Source organism: Rhinichthys klamathensis, unplaced genomic scaffold, assembly GCF_029890125.1.
Source record: "Rhinichthys klamathensis goyatoka isolate OS25496 unplaced genomic scaffold, OSU_Roscu_1.1 h1tg000065l_1, whole genome shotgun sequence".
Classification (NCBI taxonomy): Eukaryota; Metazoa; Chordata; class Actinopteri; order Cypriniformes; family Leuciscidae; genus Rhinichthys; species Rhinichthys klamathensis.
Genome location: NW_026606608.1, coordinates 1814972 through 1831714, shown reverse-complemented (window position 1 = coordinate 1831714; position 16743 = coordinate 1814972). Strand labels below are relative to the sequence as shown.

Here is a 16743-nt window from a genome sequence, read left to right as displayed (position 1 = left end):
GTGTATGTCCACCCTATCGAGTCTAAGTGGCCGACAGGGTGGACATTTTGGAACAACGACAGGGTGGACATTTTGAGCTTCAATTAGCATATTAGCTTACAACAAACTGTCACTAGGTAAATAGGTAGTCTGGTTGTTGAAGAGAATTTGGTATATTAAAACGTACATATTTGTAAATTATTGTATTTGAATCACTTCCAGTATATTTTATGCCGACAGGGTGGACATCTTAAGCTTTGGCAAAACAAGTAAGCAAACTCATATGAAGAAAAATTTCTTAGTTGTAAAATCAGCAGCTACTCACCTCAGCAGTTGAAATTCCCGCCACTGAAGAGATACAAAAATCTGTTGTCCTGATGTCACTAATGGGTGTGGCCTATTCTTAAAGGGGCAGATTCCACAATACAACAGGGTGGACAACCATTTAAGGGACATGGACAAACTCTTCTTTTTTATTAAATAAAAATATTGTTTTTATTATAAACTGATCAATACACTCAAATTGAGTAATGTCTTATTAAACAAAATATTAATAGAAAAAAAAAAAAAAAAAAAAATAAATTAATATGAATTGACTATTTTACTCTCATTCAAATTTGATGAGCAGTGCCTGGGACATAGCAAAATAACATACATCCTCTTATACAAAACTATAGAAAATCTTAAAAATGTATCTAAAGAGCCAAATAATGCTACTGTTATGAATAAAAAAACTTAGCCTTATATAACACACCCTTTCATAGTCATTTGTATGTTATATTATAATGGGAAATTAGTTATTTATGTTCAGGACACCAAAAGGCAACCTACAGTGATATTGACCCTAACAGTACACATGGATGCAGCCACATGAATGACTATTCTTATTGCATTTTGTCATTAAGCACATTTTCATTCATAATTGATACACCTGGTAAGCAGTTCTTGTAAATGTCATTGCAGGGCTGCAGTGTGTACATCTGATAATATTCTTGACATGTCTTCTCTCTCCAATTTGTTACACCTGAATATTTCAATTTGAGGAGCATAAAAATGAGGATGATTAAAAAGAGAATAATTGAAGACATATTGATATACCAATACATTTCTCAGTTACCATTTTAACCACATTTAAATCAAATGTGTAAAAGTAAATACAAACAAACTGTCAAGCCAGCAGAAGTGTGCCCTCCTCCTAAATGAGTCTGTATCCACCAGAATTCTGAATTTAGAACAAACTAAAGACAGATTTAACAATCCGGAATCACCCTCCTCAAGGACCACGTGAAGTAGAATTTCAGACAGGACAGCATCTGGCAACTATTGGGTATTACAAACAAATACTGCCATTTCCAAACATCATGACCTAACCTCCATTTAAACAAAATGTGCATCCTATGGGTGCAGGTAATACCTGAAAACATTAACAAAAAGATAGGTCATAAAGCTACTATAATAGTTTGTGAGATAATAAAGGCTTTGAAATCTGTTCGATCTTTGCTTCTGTCATATTGAACGTACTACTACCATCAAGATTTCGATGTTCATTTGTCCTGCTTCCTGTCATTTTGTCTCTTCACTGATTGACATGGCTGATGTGCGCTTCCTCTTTCTAAAAACAAAAACAACATGCATTTCATTACCAAACATTACTTAGCCAAAATAGTTTTTATTTACCTATTCTATCTATACCTTCCATGTGTCATTTTTGACAATAGCAGATTCACCCACCACCGCCTGATATGGGCCATATCGTTCTGAAAAGCAAAAGATAAATTTGGAAACGGATGTTTAAAATGTTCAAAAGTAATACCTTTCTTAAAAATATTAAAAGAAGGGATAGTGCTTACCTGGGTGAAGTCAAACTCCCAGTTAAACACCTTGTACACAGCAAAAACGCCAGTGTTAAATTAACTCTCCTGGGAGTTTATATGACTCCACACTCAAGAGTGTTAAATTAACACTGAAGCAGTGTTAAAGTTAATGAGATAATTAAGTGATTAATTGAGTGATGATTGACCAACATTGAAGACACCTGATGTTAACAAGTAGAATCACTGAAGGTGAAAAATCACAATTTTAAGTCACCATTATGGGGATCAGTGTTTTCTTCAATTGGGCAGTTAACCCTCACATTTTTTACTTTAGATTTTGTTTGGCTGTTGTAACAGAGTTATAACTGCCAGATGGACAAAGAGAAAAGATGATCTGATGGTGTTGGTTATGTTTTAACAAAATCATCAGTTGACCTGAATCACTGAACTAATTTAGAGCCTAATCTCTGACTTAAGGTTGAACTACTGGAAACAGACTTTTTACAACCTTTCTGGGCATTGAAAGTGTTATTGTGTTGCATTCTATGGAGAGGTCAGAAACCTCTCGGATTTCATAAAAGATATCTTAATTTTGTATTCCAAAGATGAACAAAGGTCTTACGGGTTTAGAACGACATAAGGGTGAGTGATTAATGACAACATTTTCCTAAATGGGTGAACTAACCCTTTAACATATGACACTGTCTTACCACCAGCCTTTTGAAGCTTAACAAACATTTTGGGGTACAAATCCTTGTAAAGGAGTAGCTCCTCAAGTCTGTTAATTAAGTCCACAGACTTAATTAACTACCCACGTGTATTGCTCCCAGGGCATTGCAGGCTTTCACTAAGGCTTCTTTCTTTGGCTAACTATAAAAGTCATGGTTAAAAAAAAAAATGGTAGAAGAAAACATCATTGGCAGAATAAGATACACTACATACAGTTTTGGACTCCAGCACTTGCAAAATGGCTTCTTCATCTATCTCCAAGCAACAGCTAGAGGTGAAAGCACGATCTTTCTGAGACAGACCTTTGTACACTTCTGTCTTTGGAATAATATCGCTTACCCTAGAGCAGTTACCCAGCCATGGAGTAAAGGCAGTGTGTGTCAAGGGATGTGAATAAGGATTGGCAAATGTGTTGCCTAAAATGCAAAAAGGAAAATAAAACTTTCATTTCAGGATGTAAGCTATGGGTACCCCCACTCCACCCTCAAAATAGCACTTACCATCACAGAACCCAGAAGCAGTCATTTCCTTCTCAAGTGTCTCCCATCTTGTTCTCACATTAACTTGAGTATCCTCTTGGCAGATTTTGTCCAAATTTGGCCGTTTAAACAGATGTGCTAATACACAACCAAGACAATGAGCAAAGAAGCAAATATATATCAAGACCAGTCATTATATGCACTCACAATTAACAATACACTCATTTACCAGGTAAATCAAATGCAATTTTCCAGTTTCCATCTGCAACCAAAACTGGAGGGCTGTGGCCACATCTGACACATGAATAGTCATAGGAGTACTCCCTCAAAGCAGAGAAGTGATAAAATGCCTTTTGTATCAAATTGTGTGGAAGAGTGATGTTGCCATGATCCTCCATTGTTTGTAAAAAACGTCCAAGGGCAATATGATTCTATAAACACACACACACAGACAAACACACCTGACATGTAGAAGTATTTGTGAAATTCAAGTCATGTTTTTAAGTCACTCACTGCCAGTCCAGATGTCAGAAGAGAACAGAGGGGAATGGTCAAAAAGGTCCGGTTTTCATAATTGTGGAAACCAGACTGATATTCTTGAAACCTCACTGGACATCTACAAACAAGGCAGTTCTTCACATACACTGGCACATCTGGAGAAGACAGAAATTGTTTAAAAGATTAAATGTTCAACACATTGTGGAAAATACATGAAAAAGAGATCTATACATTTCTGAAATTAACCTCGAGTCACTGAAGATATTCCATACACAAGGTCAAGTCGAGACATTTCGTTCGATACCAATAACTTTGGTATCGAACGAAAAGTTATAATACCCATGCCATGTAATACCCATGCCATGTAATTAGTACCCTCTCCCCCAAAGCTGGTGAGGTGGGACCAGGGCAATAAGGAAAGTTGGACTCCAGGGGTTCAAAGAAGTATGGAATTTGGCGTTCTTTTGTGGACAAATCCTGTGGTAGGTTTTCTGGCACCCTCTTTTGCCGCCACAAATAATCTGTCAACTCCTGTATGTCAGTAGAAGCCAGTGTTGCCACTTCTGTCTCTGCAACATCTCTGACCCTTTCATCCACATCACTGTCTTCAGCATTTGGGTCAGTTTGACAGGAAAGGAGGTGGGGTTTCTCTTGAAACAGCCACCACATGCACAGGTATCTGTTGTAGAGTATGAATGAAGAATCATGCATTCACTAATTTTGAACGCCATGCACACATTCTTGCGGACGGTTTCTAAAAGCCCACAAACCGGACTCATCCAATCTAAATCATCAGCTAGCACCAGCGAGTCTGAAGTTTAAATTGATTCTTGACACCTTTACAGCGTAACCGATGCTCTCCAGAGACCCTCGTGCCATCCCGATCCATTCGTGAGACACGATCAAAGAAGACCGTTATCTCCAAGCCCTCCCCGGCGAGGGGGGGGGATGCCAGATGTTCGAATGAAGATGCACACGACACACACGCACACACACACAGTTGCATTCCTACTATTTAAAACCCCAGAAATGAGTGATTCTGAAATTGAAATATGATGTATTCCTGTATGTTTAAGTGTTATACTATGTATCAAGTTTAGCTAGGATTGTTAGTTTTGTAGTCGAACTCTAAGAGCCTCTATAAAGAATCTGAGAATATATATATCCTTATATGCATGCTAACCGCAAAGTTATTGGTATCGAACGAAATGTCTCGACTTGACCGAGCCAAATATATGTAAAAGGTTACTTTAAAAGGTAGTCCACTATGTTTTTCCATCTTTGAATTGAAATGACCAAAATGCCGATCTCGTAAAAACACGCAAATGAGGTCATCAAGGGGAAACGAAGGGACTCGTGTGCGCCCCAAAATCTATGAGGTGCGATTGATCTGTTTCCCCAGAGAGGGGGTGTGAACTTTCACTTTAAAAGATCGTGAAACTGGCCCCTCGCTCTCTTCCTTTTGTCATTCTTCTGTTAGTGTTACCTTAGGCCTTGTCTTGTTATTTTGGTCTCTCGTCGTATTTGTCTTTGTTTTATTTTTGCGTATAGCTCAGTCTTTTTCTTAGTGCTCAGTTCTCGTCTCCGGACTGAACCACGCACTTTACGCTCTAACCGGTCCTCTAACCTCCGGGCAAAAGGACTCTTCCACACAGCGTATCTTTAGGACGTTTTGAACTTTGAACAAAACGCACTCTGCAAGAACCGAAAAGACCGCCTCCATCTCACAAGCACAGAGGACATCCTCTGCACCTTCTGCATCCTCTGCATCCCAGCACCTTCTTTTTCAGTGACACAAAGGTCCATTTGCAAGTATTGTTCCATCTAAATTTAAATACGTTAAAGTGGGTATTTTCCTTGTTGGCTCTTAAGGTTCAGCTGTGCTAGCAATTGTGTTTTTCCTGTGTTTCCATTTCCCTGTTTCCTGTTTTACTTTCGTTATTCTATTCGTTGTTAAATGTAATGATATATCCTAGTTCACTTTATTAAACTCCATTATACGCTTGATTGTCTCTGTTTGTTGATCCTAGAACAAAGCCTCTTTAATGTGTGATCTTAAGCTATGAGCTGATATTGTTAAGTAAACTAATTTGATTAGTAAACTTATACTAAGAAGAAACCTTCTTGAGAATTGATAAAGATCATCACACAAATCAGTTCGGCGGACGAACTGATTGGTTGAAGTGCGATTAATTCTATTAAGGTATTCTGAAAATCAATATAGCCTGTCTGCATATAATGTATATTCTTAATTAATTATAATTCGTTATGTTTAATTACCTATGTAGATCTGAAGCAGACGCGTGGACTATATAATCCCCTTTTTGGGTGATTTTTATGTATGGTTATCTGGTTCACCCGTATCCAATATTTGTTGATTATGAATTAATAAGTATTGCATACATATTCCCCTAATCTGAGCTGAATTCCTTACACTGTGGACGCAGCTTCTCATTCTATTGCGGCACTGGCAGTGCCACTTGCCCAAAAGGCTATCAAAAGAGACTCTGGTCCTTTCGAACTGACACCAGTTGTCTCTTACCCCAGTAAACACAGAAAAATAAACTAACCTGACAGAGGTATGCTCGTGCCAAAAAATGGGGAAAACAAAATCCACACCACCAGCAATACTTTTGTTTCTTAGCTTCACACATTCATCTTGTCGGGTTTTGGACAGCAGGCCACTGTCAACCATTGACTGCAAAGAGTCTTCTCTAAGTGCTGCTGGTGCAGAATAGCACACAGCTCTAAAGGTGATTCGCATTCAATGCCTGGATTGCCACTTTCTACTCCAATCCTCATAAAATCTCGACAGAGGTGACTCACAGGCAATAGACCCAGAGACGACTTGTTTCTTTAGGTGAAAAGGGACTCTAGGTCCATGAGCATCTTTTGGGGTGACAAAAATCCCATTTCGTTCATCAATACAAATGACAGGTGGCTGTTCCTTGACCTGCTGCCCTGCCTTTGGTTTTTCTGATGATGGCATTTCTGAGGGACAATATATAAACATGTTAAAGTAGACAAAGATCAACAAATATTAAACCTTCTTAAATACCAGTATCAAAGGTACATACTGTCTGGCTTGTTGGTCATTTTGAATGTAACTGAAAGATCTGCAAAAAGGACAAAAGATGAGGTGAGTTAACATGAATCATAACATGAATGAAATCAAAATGAAACAAGACTTTAAAATTTAACTAATTACATTGCACATACTATGATTATGTAGGTGCTTTTTAAAGTCAGGGGCACGACACAAGATGTGCTGACACTTAGGGCAATGCCAATGACACCTATTTTGTTGTCGGGCATTCAAACAAAAGCAAGGATGTGGCAGAACGGAATCCGGTAGCCACTTGATTATAAATTTTTTTTAATAATTTTTTTCTGTTGACCAATTAGAAGAGGCTAATCATTTGTGACAAACTATTTAAGGAGGGGAATGGGTTCATAGGAAGTGGCGGAAGTGAGCTGGTGACGTGAGAAGTCTTGTTGCTACGGAGATGCGTGCTGTCTGTTAAAAGAGGTGTGAGAAGTTTGTGTTTTTTGGTTCGAGAAATGAGTCTGCTTGGGAGAGAAGAGTGAAGGAAGCGTGCAGTGTCCAGGAGGTGTGGATTATGCTTACCTGTGTTTGGATGACGTGACGGTGGGGACGAGAGTGCAGTTGTGAGGCGGCGGCGGATGCTCTCTAACTCGGCTACCGGTAACGATTGAGGTGCATGCCTTGGATTATGCCTAATTGACTGTTTTCCTGGACTGTGCTGCAAAAGAAGCTCCTGTGACTTACCTGATACTCCAAATGAAGACCAGCGATACCGGGTACAATCTACAGTACATGCACACCCCCGCAAGACTTACTCACACATACACACACGCAAGCACGCAAGACGCGCACGCACACAATCAATCGTACTTTTTCTTTATTTTGTGTGCGAGTTCATAAATTGAGTTGGCTTAGTGATTGCAAGTGAAGAACTAGTACCAGTAGTAACCTCCTTACTGAAATCATGTCTTTGTTTTGTTTTTTTCCCTCTTATACTGATACAAATATATTTTTCTTTATACTGATTGTTGTCTGTTTGGTTTGTTTTTTCTTTTTGTCTTTTTATCCATGAAGGGGTGTTATTATCTTAACCCGTGTCGTGATGTTTGAATATGAGTGTCATGTTTGCTGTGTTGAGTATGTGATTGTGCTGACTGTCTAAAATAAATTTGCAAATGAATTGATTGGTTTTCGACAAGTTTAATTTGATTCTCCTTTCTTTCAAGCCCTTATGTATGTGTTTTTTTTTTTTTTAAATAAAGCTATCCGGAGTTTACTTATTGTCAGGATTAATAACCTGGCTGGCGCCCGAACAAATAAAAATAGATAAACGATCAATAAATGGGCTACCATCGCTACAAGGAAAAACTATATATTTTCATATATATTTTTATATATCATTTTTTATTAATCCTTTATAAAACAATTTCATTTTATTTAGATTAAATTAAGTTAAAGGTATAATATTTTTTATGGCATAACTTTTTTAACAATAGTCATTTTGTGTTCACATTTCATGGCACTTACACCATGTAACATTGCAGATAGATTTATATATACATATAAAAACTGTCTCAATTTCTCCATCTAGACTTGAATAGCATGTCCTGTCCTGTTCTCTTATGTTGTCTTCAAAAATGTGTGCTAACATAATTTTGTGTACGGATGCCTAAAGAAGGGGTGGCTTAACTTCCCCACAGGCTCAAATCACTGATCTCCCCCTGCATGCTTGCAGACATTCACAGCAAATGCCTAAAGATGCCATATGTTTCCAAAATGCCATATTTGTACAAAAATTTGTTTACAAATAAGCCTAAACATTTTTTTTTTTTTTTTTACATTTCATCTGGACTAAAACATGCCAGCGCTTGAATGAGGTATAGCTTCACATTTGAAAGCCTCCAGGATAATGCGTAACTGTCCATGAGTTTTGTTTTATTCGTTCATTTCTGTCAGATTCATAAATGGATGTTCATTTGAGTCCATTCATCCATCCAGGGCCGGCGCTAGCCATTTGGGTGCCCTAAGCACAAATGCTTGGTGGTTTCGAGGCCATGTCTGAGGTCGGTGTCTGCCAAATTTGACATTGATTGAGGCATAATCGAACAGACCACTGGGAGGTGGGGAAGGGGGGGCACCAGAGGGAGACTGGCAAAGGAGATTCACCTTTTTCTTGACTAATTTGGTCTAGGCCTATATTGCTTTTGTATATTGACATGCTTTAGAAATATTTTATTTGTTATTTATACTAGTAGCCTATTGTGATGATTTTTCACGACCCAGATTTTTGGGTGCCCTGCGCGCAGTGCGTGATGTGTGTGTGCGGAGCGCCGGCCCTGCATCCGTCCATTAAACCCAAAAAGGGGTTTAAATGTAAATATGTGTTTTAAAAATCTGATTAAAATCATACCTGACACAATGCGCTGTTTAACAATTTCTCTGCTCGTTTGAGGAGTCTTCCTCCTGAGGATCTGGAGAGACCAAGCATCTTTAAGAACAACCTGTCAAATTTGGGGAGAATGAATATTCTTCACAGGGACCAACTCTTCATTCCTCAACTCTTCCACCTGTCTGTGCTCTCTTTTACTTTACTTTACTTTATACTTTATTGTCAGACGAGTCTGAAATTTTTCTTGCATAACAGTGTATGTTTACAACATCTAACATACATTCTACATTGACATCCACTTACACATCACATATTACACCTTCAAAATAATACAACATACATACAACGTACATCTAACATACATTCTACTTTGACATACACTTACACATCACATATTATATCTTCAAAACAATACAACACTTATACATCTAACACCTTCACAGTACTCTTGATCTCTGATTGAATGTTTTGTTCAATGCTAGGATAGCCTGGTACACAAAAGAGTGTTTCAGCCTCACTTTATTAAATCTGGGCACTCTATACCTCCTCTTTGATGGTTAAAGTTCAAACTCTTTATGCAGAATATGCATAGGGTTAGAAGTTATAATACTGGCTAGCCTTAGCAAGTTGTTATGATAGGCTGAGTCGTAGAGCTTCTCAAGGGGCTGACCTACAATCTTTGAGCAAATTTTTAATTGATTATGCAGTTTTGTTTTCAGCATAACAGACAAGCTTTTATACCAAATAGAGTTGAGCTCTCATGTGGACATCGACATGGCTCTCCTTTTAACAATAACAAAATTCAGACAAAGGGATGACAGGTCTTTTGACCTGATGAGCCTTGTCGATGGTGTAGTGAACGTTTCGTACCACGTGGCTGTGAATTTACAGTCTCTCGAGCCATCGGTTGACCTTTTGTGGCCTCCAGGAGGTTGTGGGTATCCGTGGAAGACTTTTCTCAGTGTACTCAATGGCTGAAACCGCAAACTTCCAGACTAACATCGACCAACATTGATGTTCACCCCACGCTTTCCCAGGTTGTTCGACACGACAATTTTCATTTAAATTTTCTCCAACTCTATGCGGTAACGCCACATTGTCATGATCCAGCACCCAGTAAGAAGCAGGCTCATCACGATGTGTGATCTGCACATTGCAAAGCACCGTAAGATGCTTGTTGAGACCGCACATAGGTACACATAGGCATGCTGAGGACCTGTGCCTAAACCACATAAAGTATGAGACTTAGGGCGTGATTTCCCCTAAGGGAATGACTTAAGGGTGTTGCGTATAATCCCTTAAATGCTTCTCTTAGGTAAGGGAAACCGTTAAGTGTTTCATGACAGCGACCCAGATTTTTCCATTATAAAATTCGATTGCTGCCATGGACACGTTGTTTGTAAATACAGATTTGAACAACAGTCAAGTCAAGTCAAACTTTATTAAGATCCCTTATGGGCAATTTGGATGCAGCACAGATAGACAGACACTGACACACGCAGTACATCATAATAGTAAAAATAGCAATACATATTACAAATTTCAAAATAGCATGAATATATAAAATATAGAATAAAAAATATAAAAACCTTAATAAATACCTTTAAGACTTATTTAGTAGTCTAATTGCACTCGGAACAAAAGAGTATTTGTATCTATTATTTTTTAATTTTTGGTAATCTGTAATGACAACCTGAGGGCAGCATAGAGAATTCTGGATATAAGAAGTGTTGACTGTCTAAAATCACAGAATGGACTCGACTCAAAACATTTCTGTTAAACAGACCTGTCAAACATCTTTGCTCTTTACCTATAATCTTCCCACTGTTTTTGACTAATTTATTTAGTGAATTTTTACATTTTACACTAAGATTTCCAAACCAGCAGCTATTGGAAAAGGACAACACTGGCTCTATATAAGATTTATAGAACAATTCCATCAGTGTCTTGTCTATGTTAAATGATCTCAATTTTCTAAGACAGTAAAGGCGCTGCTGTCCCTTTTTACACAGAGCCTCTGTGTTCAAATCAGAACGCAATCTTTTATCAATAATTGTCCCTCAGATATGTATAGCTTTCCACGCATTCCACCTTCTTATTCTTAATAAATGTGTCTTGGGAAGGATGTGTTTGTGTTCTAAAGTCAATACTCATGTATTTTGTCTTGGATACATTGAGCTGCAAACAGGCATCATCACACCATTTTACGAAATCGTCAACCACTGGACCATGGCACATTTCATTGTCTTCTAGAAGACTCAAAATAACTGTGTCATCTGCAAATTTAAAAAAATACCTATTTTTATATTTGCTTATACAATCATTTGTATATAAGATATACAATAAGGGAGACAAAACACATCCTTGCAGAGAACCTGTAGATGTTATCAGGGGGGCTGAGAGACTACCATTTACTCTCACTTTCTGAGTTCGTTCAGTTAAAAAATCTAAGACCCAACCTACCAAGTTAGGATCAAGACCAAAATTAGTGATCAACTTATCTGCTAAAATATGGGGTTGTAGAGAATTAAAAGCAGATGAGAAATCAATAAATAAGAGCTTGGTGTGTGTTTTACTACCCTCTAGATGCTGCAATACCATATTTAGTAGAGTTGCTGTTGCGTCTTCAACACCTCGCTTAGTTCTGTATGCAAACTGAAGAGGGTCTAACAGATTCTTAGTTTTACTTAACAATTCTCCTTTTACTAATTTTTCAAAGCATTTCATTATGAGGGATGTTAAAGCTATTGGCCTTAGGTCATTTAATGTTACAGCATGTGCAGTTTTCGGCACTGGCACTACAGTGGCTTCCTTCCAAAGTTTCGGAACTCTCTGGAGGGCAAGTGATCTTTGAAAGATATTACAAAACACTGGTGCCAATTGTTCTGCACAGACCTTAATTAAACGCCCTCTGATTTTATCTGGACCAGGGCTTTTTCTCACATTACAACCCTTGAAGACTTTCATCACAAACAATTCATCAAAAAATTGACTCTGTCACAGGACCAAATTCAGGGACATCAAATCGTAAATAAAACTTATTTAGGTCCTCTGCCAACTGACTACTAGAGTCATACCCTGGCAATTGAACTTTCTTGATCTCACACCCTTTAGTTCCGGTTATAAGCGTCATCCTCTTCCAGACAGACCCCAAATTGTTCATACTCAACTCTTTCTCAAGATTTATTTTGTAATTTAACTTTGCTTTTCTCGCTTCTATTTTTATTTCCTTCTGCAGTTCAAGTTTTTTGACCAAATTACCCTCATGAAATGCTCTACATCTTTCGTTCATAAGTGCTTTGAGAGAATTAGTGAACCATGGCTTATTGTTTGGGGATATTTTAACTGTCTTGCGGGGTATAAGCATCTCTTCACAAAAGGAGATATAATTACTAATAACATCTGTAAGATCATCTATATTTGAGCAAGAGTCATAAAAAACATCCCAGTCCGTACACTCCAGGCATCCTTGCAAGGATGCAGTAGACTCCTCAGACCACAAGCTGATGTTCTTAGTCTGTGGCCGTACTCTTTTTAAAACAGTTTTATATACAGGGACAAGTAGGACAGTATTGTGGTCCGCCGACCCCACTGGAGGCTGAATAAAAGACTTATATGCATCCTTAATTGATCCATAACAGAGGTCAAGAGTTATATTATGACGTGTGGGGCAGCAGGACACATATTGATAAAAAATTCCAGCAAACACTGCTTCATGGAACGCTTATTAAAATCGCCCAGGATCAGATTTGGAGCATCTGGAGTAATAGATTGCAGTCTATGCACAATACTCCCGAGGGTCTCTGCTACATTTGCTTCATTTGCTCTCGGATGTATGTAAACCACTGTAACAAAAAGTTGAGGGAATTCGCGGGGCATGTATTGTGGTCTGAGTGATACAGAGAGCAGTTCAAGGTCTTTAGTGCACACACTCTCTCTCACAGTAACAGATCTGCACCATTCTTGGTTAATATACAGACAAACGCCTCCTCCTTGTTTTTTCCCCGTAACTAGAGGACAACGATCCGTGCGAAAGGGAGTACCAAAACCGTCGATAATTACGGAGTTATCAGGGTCGCTACTTTTTAGCCATGACTCAGTGAAAGCCTAATACAAGCATCTTTGTAAGCATGTTGGAAACGTACCGTTGCCTGCAGTTCATCAATCTTGCTCCTAAGGTACTGGACATTGGCCATGACGATTAACGGGAGAGGAATCCGGTTTAGACGTAGCTTTCTCAGCCCCTATATACAATACAATACAATACAATTTTATTTGTAAAGCACATTTAAAACAACCGAGGTTAGCCAAAGTGCTGGACATAATTTCAGACAAATTATAAACACATGACATGAGCACAAAGCACAGTTAAACAAGTGACAAACTAAAGAATATATAAAATGCATTAATTAACTCTCAGGCTGGTTTAAAAGCCAATGAATAATAGTGAGTTTTAAGTTGTGATTTAAAAATGTCAAGGCTGGGAGCTACTCTGATACGCATAGGCAGATCATTCCACAGTCTCGGTGCCACGACTGAAAATGCTCGATCTCCCCTATTTTTAAGTCGTGTTCTAGGAACAGATAAGAGTAGTTGGTCAGCGGACCTCAATGACCTCAAAGGAGCATGCATCTTCAGTAGATCATTTATGTAAGCTGGTGCTTGACCATGAAGAGATTTAAAAACAAACAATAAAATCTTAAACTGTATTCTGAAACAAACTGGTAGCCAATGAAGAGAGGCAAGAACAGGCATAATGTGCTCTCGTTTACGGGTTCCTGTAAGGAGTCGAGCGGCAGCATTCTGAACTATTTGCAATCTAGAGAGAGAGGCCTGGTTTACTCCTATATATAAAGCATTACAATAATCCAGGCGAGTGGTGATAAACGCATGTTTAACCCTCTCCAAATTTTTGAAAGATAAAAATGGCTTCAATTTTGTAAGTAGCCTAAGTTGAAAGAAACTAGCCTTTACAACAGAGTTTATCTGTTTCTCTAGGTGTAGATCACTATCCAACTTTACACCAAGGTTCGTTACCATAGACTTGACGTAGGGCGTCAGGGGTCCCAGGTCTAATTTGGAGGTGCTAGTAGAACTGCTAGGTCTAAAAATCATAATTTCAGTTTTACTTTCATTAAAATGTAAAGCGTTTAAAGCCATCCATGCTTTAATGTCATAAAAACAATCTAACAGCCTTTTTATCGAATCCTCACCGTTACTTTTTATAGGCAGATAGATTTGTAGATCATCTGCGTACAGATGGAAACTAATATTATGCTTCTTTAAGATGGATCCTAAAGGAAGCAAGTAAAGGGAGAAGAGAATCGGTCCCAAAATAGAGCCCTGCGGTACTCCACATGTCACTGGTGCTGCTGGTGAAGTAGAGCCCCCGTATCCAACTTTAAACACTCTCTCTGAGAGATATGATCTAAACCATTTTAATACAGTACCTTTCATTCCCACGCTGTGCTCGAGACGCGAGAAAAGAATACTGTGGTCAACCGTATCAAATGCTGCTGTGAGATCTAAAAGCATCAGAATTGCGGAATCTCCAGAATCTGTTGAAATCAAAAGATCGTTAAAAACTTTTATAAGTGCAGTCTCTGTGCTATGAAGTGCTCTAAAACCAGACTGGAACACCTCAAGAATACCATGCAGATCTAAATAGGCTTGTAACTGCACTAGGACTGCCTTCTCTAAAATTTTGGACACAAAAGGAAGTTTAGAAATCGGGCGATAATTTGAAAGAACTGAAATGTCCAGATTTTGTTTTTTGATAAGGGGCTGCACCACAGCCTCTTTAAAACAAAGTGGCACATAACCAGAAGTAAGACTACTGTTTATGATTGCTTGAATGTTTGGTCCAATAGTGTTCCATACCTCTTTAAAAATACATGGTGGGATGATATCACTGGGACAGATTGAAGGTTTTAAATGTGTAACAATATCATTAAGGGCCAAGACGGAAACAGGCTCAAACTCAATGAGGACTGCAGCACACTCTATGGAAATGGAAGGATCAAAGGTTGGAGGTGAAATGCTAGCTCTAATAGTGGTAATCTTTTCCTCAAAAAAGTGGAGGAATTTTTCACAGGCCAAAGTAGATTCTTCCTGCATTATATATTGGGGGGTATGAAGAACAGAATTAATTGTTCTAAAAAGAACATGAGGTTTATGGCCATTTTTATCGATAACATCAGAGAGGTATTTAGCCTTTTCAGTTTTAACAATTCTCTGATAATTACGCCAACAATCCTTTAGGATATCATAAAAAACGTCTCAGGTTACTACTGTAACCATAGTTCCCTGAGAAAGGGAACGAGACGATGCGTCACTTGACGCTTTGGGAACGCCCCCAGCGTGCATGCGTCTGAGCATCAATGTCAACTAGTCCAATGGAAAGAATGAGCGTCACGGGCGGGTGACGTCATGACCAGGAAGGGATAAAGGCTCACCCGGTGAAACGCGGCATTAGCTTCAAAAAGTCGAAGCAAGCCGATCACAGGGAAGCAGGAAGTATGGCAGGGTGACGCATCGTCTCGTTCCCTTTCTCAGGGAACTATGGTTACAGTAGTAACCTGAGACGTTCCCTTTCGAGGGAACTCGCGATGCGTCACTTGACGCTTTGGGAACGAGAATACCCAAACCGCCAGAATTCCAAGTACCTGAGTGTCAGTCTGTTGGAACTAAGCACTAAGCACCTGAGAACCTGGGGCAGCATCCAGGTCCAAACTGTAAAACCTGACGAATGTGAGCGGTGAGGACCAGCCTGCCGCATCACAAACGTCTTGGAGGGAAACCCCAAATAACAAGGCTTTAGAGGCCGCCATACCCCTCGTTGAGTGAGCTCTGACCACCAAGGGACACGGATGGTCAGAGTACTCGTATGCAAGTGAAATAGCCTCGACTATCCACTTGCTAACCGTCTGTTTAGAAGCAGGAAGACCCTTCTTAGGTGATCCAAAGCAAATAAATAACTGGTCGGACTTCCTCATAGACGATGTCCGATGAACATAAGTATCCAGTGCTCGCACTGGACACAAGAGGTTCAGCCTTTCCTGGTCCGCAGATGTAAAAGGAGGAGGACAGAAAGCCTGCAGCACGATAGGCCTCGGAATCAAGGTCGGCACCTTAGGGACGTATCCCTGTTTTGGATATAAGAACGCCTTGACCATCCCCGGTGCAAATTCAAGGCAAGTGGGGGAAACCGAAAGGGCCTGAAGGTCTCCAACTCTCTTAAGGGACGAAATAGCTAGCAGAAAGATAGTCTTAAGGGTAAGAAATTTCTCTGAAACCGAATCTAAGGGCTCGAATGGAGCCCTAGACAGGCCTTCTAGTACTATTGCCAAATCCCAAGCTGGCACCCTAGTGCGAGTTGCAGGCCTCAGCCTCAATGTGCCACGAAGGAAACGTGTAATCAGGGGGTCTCGACCCAACGATGTACCCCCAACCAGGGCGTGGTAAGCCGCAATGGCCGCCACGTAAACCTTAAGTGTGGAAGGACATAAACCTGACGTAAAGCGCTCCTGCAAGAACTCGAGTACTGTGTTCACAGAACAGTTAACCGGATCCCACTGATGTCGGTGACACCATACAGAAACAACTTTCCATTTCAGCGCATATAGTTTCCTAGTAGCTGGAGCTCTGGAGCTTAGGATGGTCTCAGCAGCCTCAGCTGAGAGACCACTCTCTATGAGTTGGGCCCCCTCAGAGGCCAAACCCACAGGTTCCAAATCTCTGGTCGAGGGTGAAATATTGTGCCCCCGGCCTGAGACAGAAGGTCTCTCCTGATCGGGATCTCCAAGGGAG

General features: G+C 39.5%; 1 long non-coding RNA gene across 1 annotated transcript; it reads right to left on the bottom strand.

The window, feature by feature from the left end:
- Window positions 1-918: 918 nt before the first annotated feature.
- LOC130084472 (uncharacterized) lies at window positions 919-1525 on the bottom strand. The gene is made up of 3 exons (XR_008806933.1): window positions 1507-1525; window positions 1146-1299; window positions 919-1003 (listed from the first exon to the last, which is right to left on the bottom strand). It is a non-coding gene; the product is annotated as an uncharacterized LOC130084472 (long non-coding RNA).
- Between the last annotated feature and the right edge of the window lie 15218 nt (window positions 1526-16743).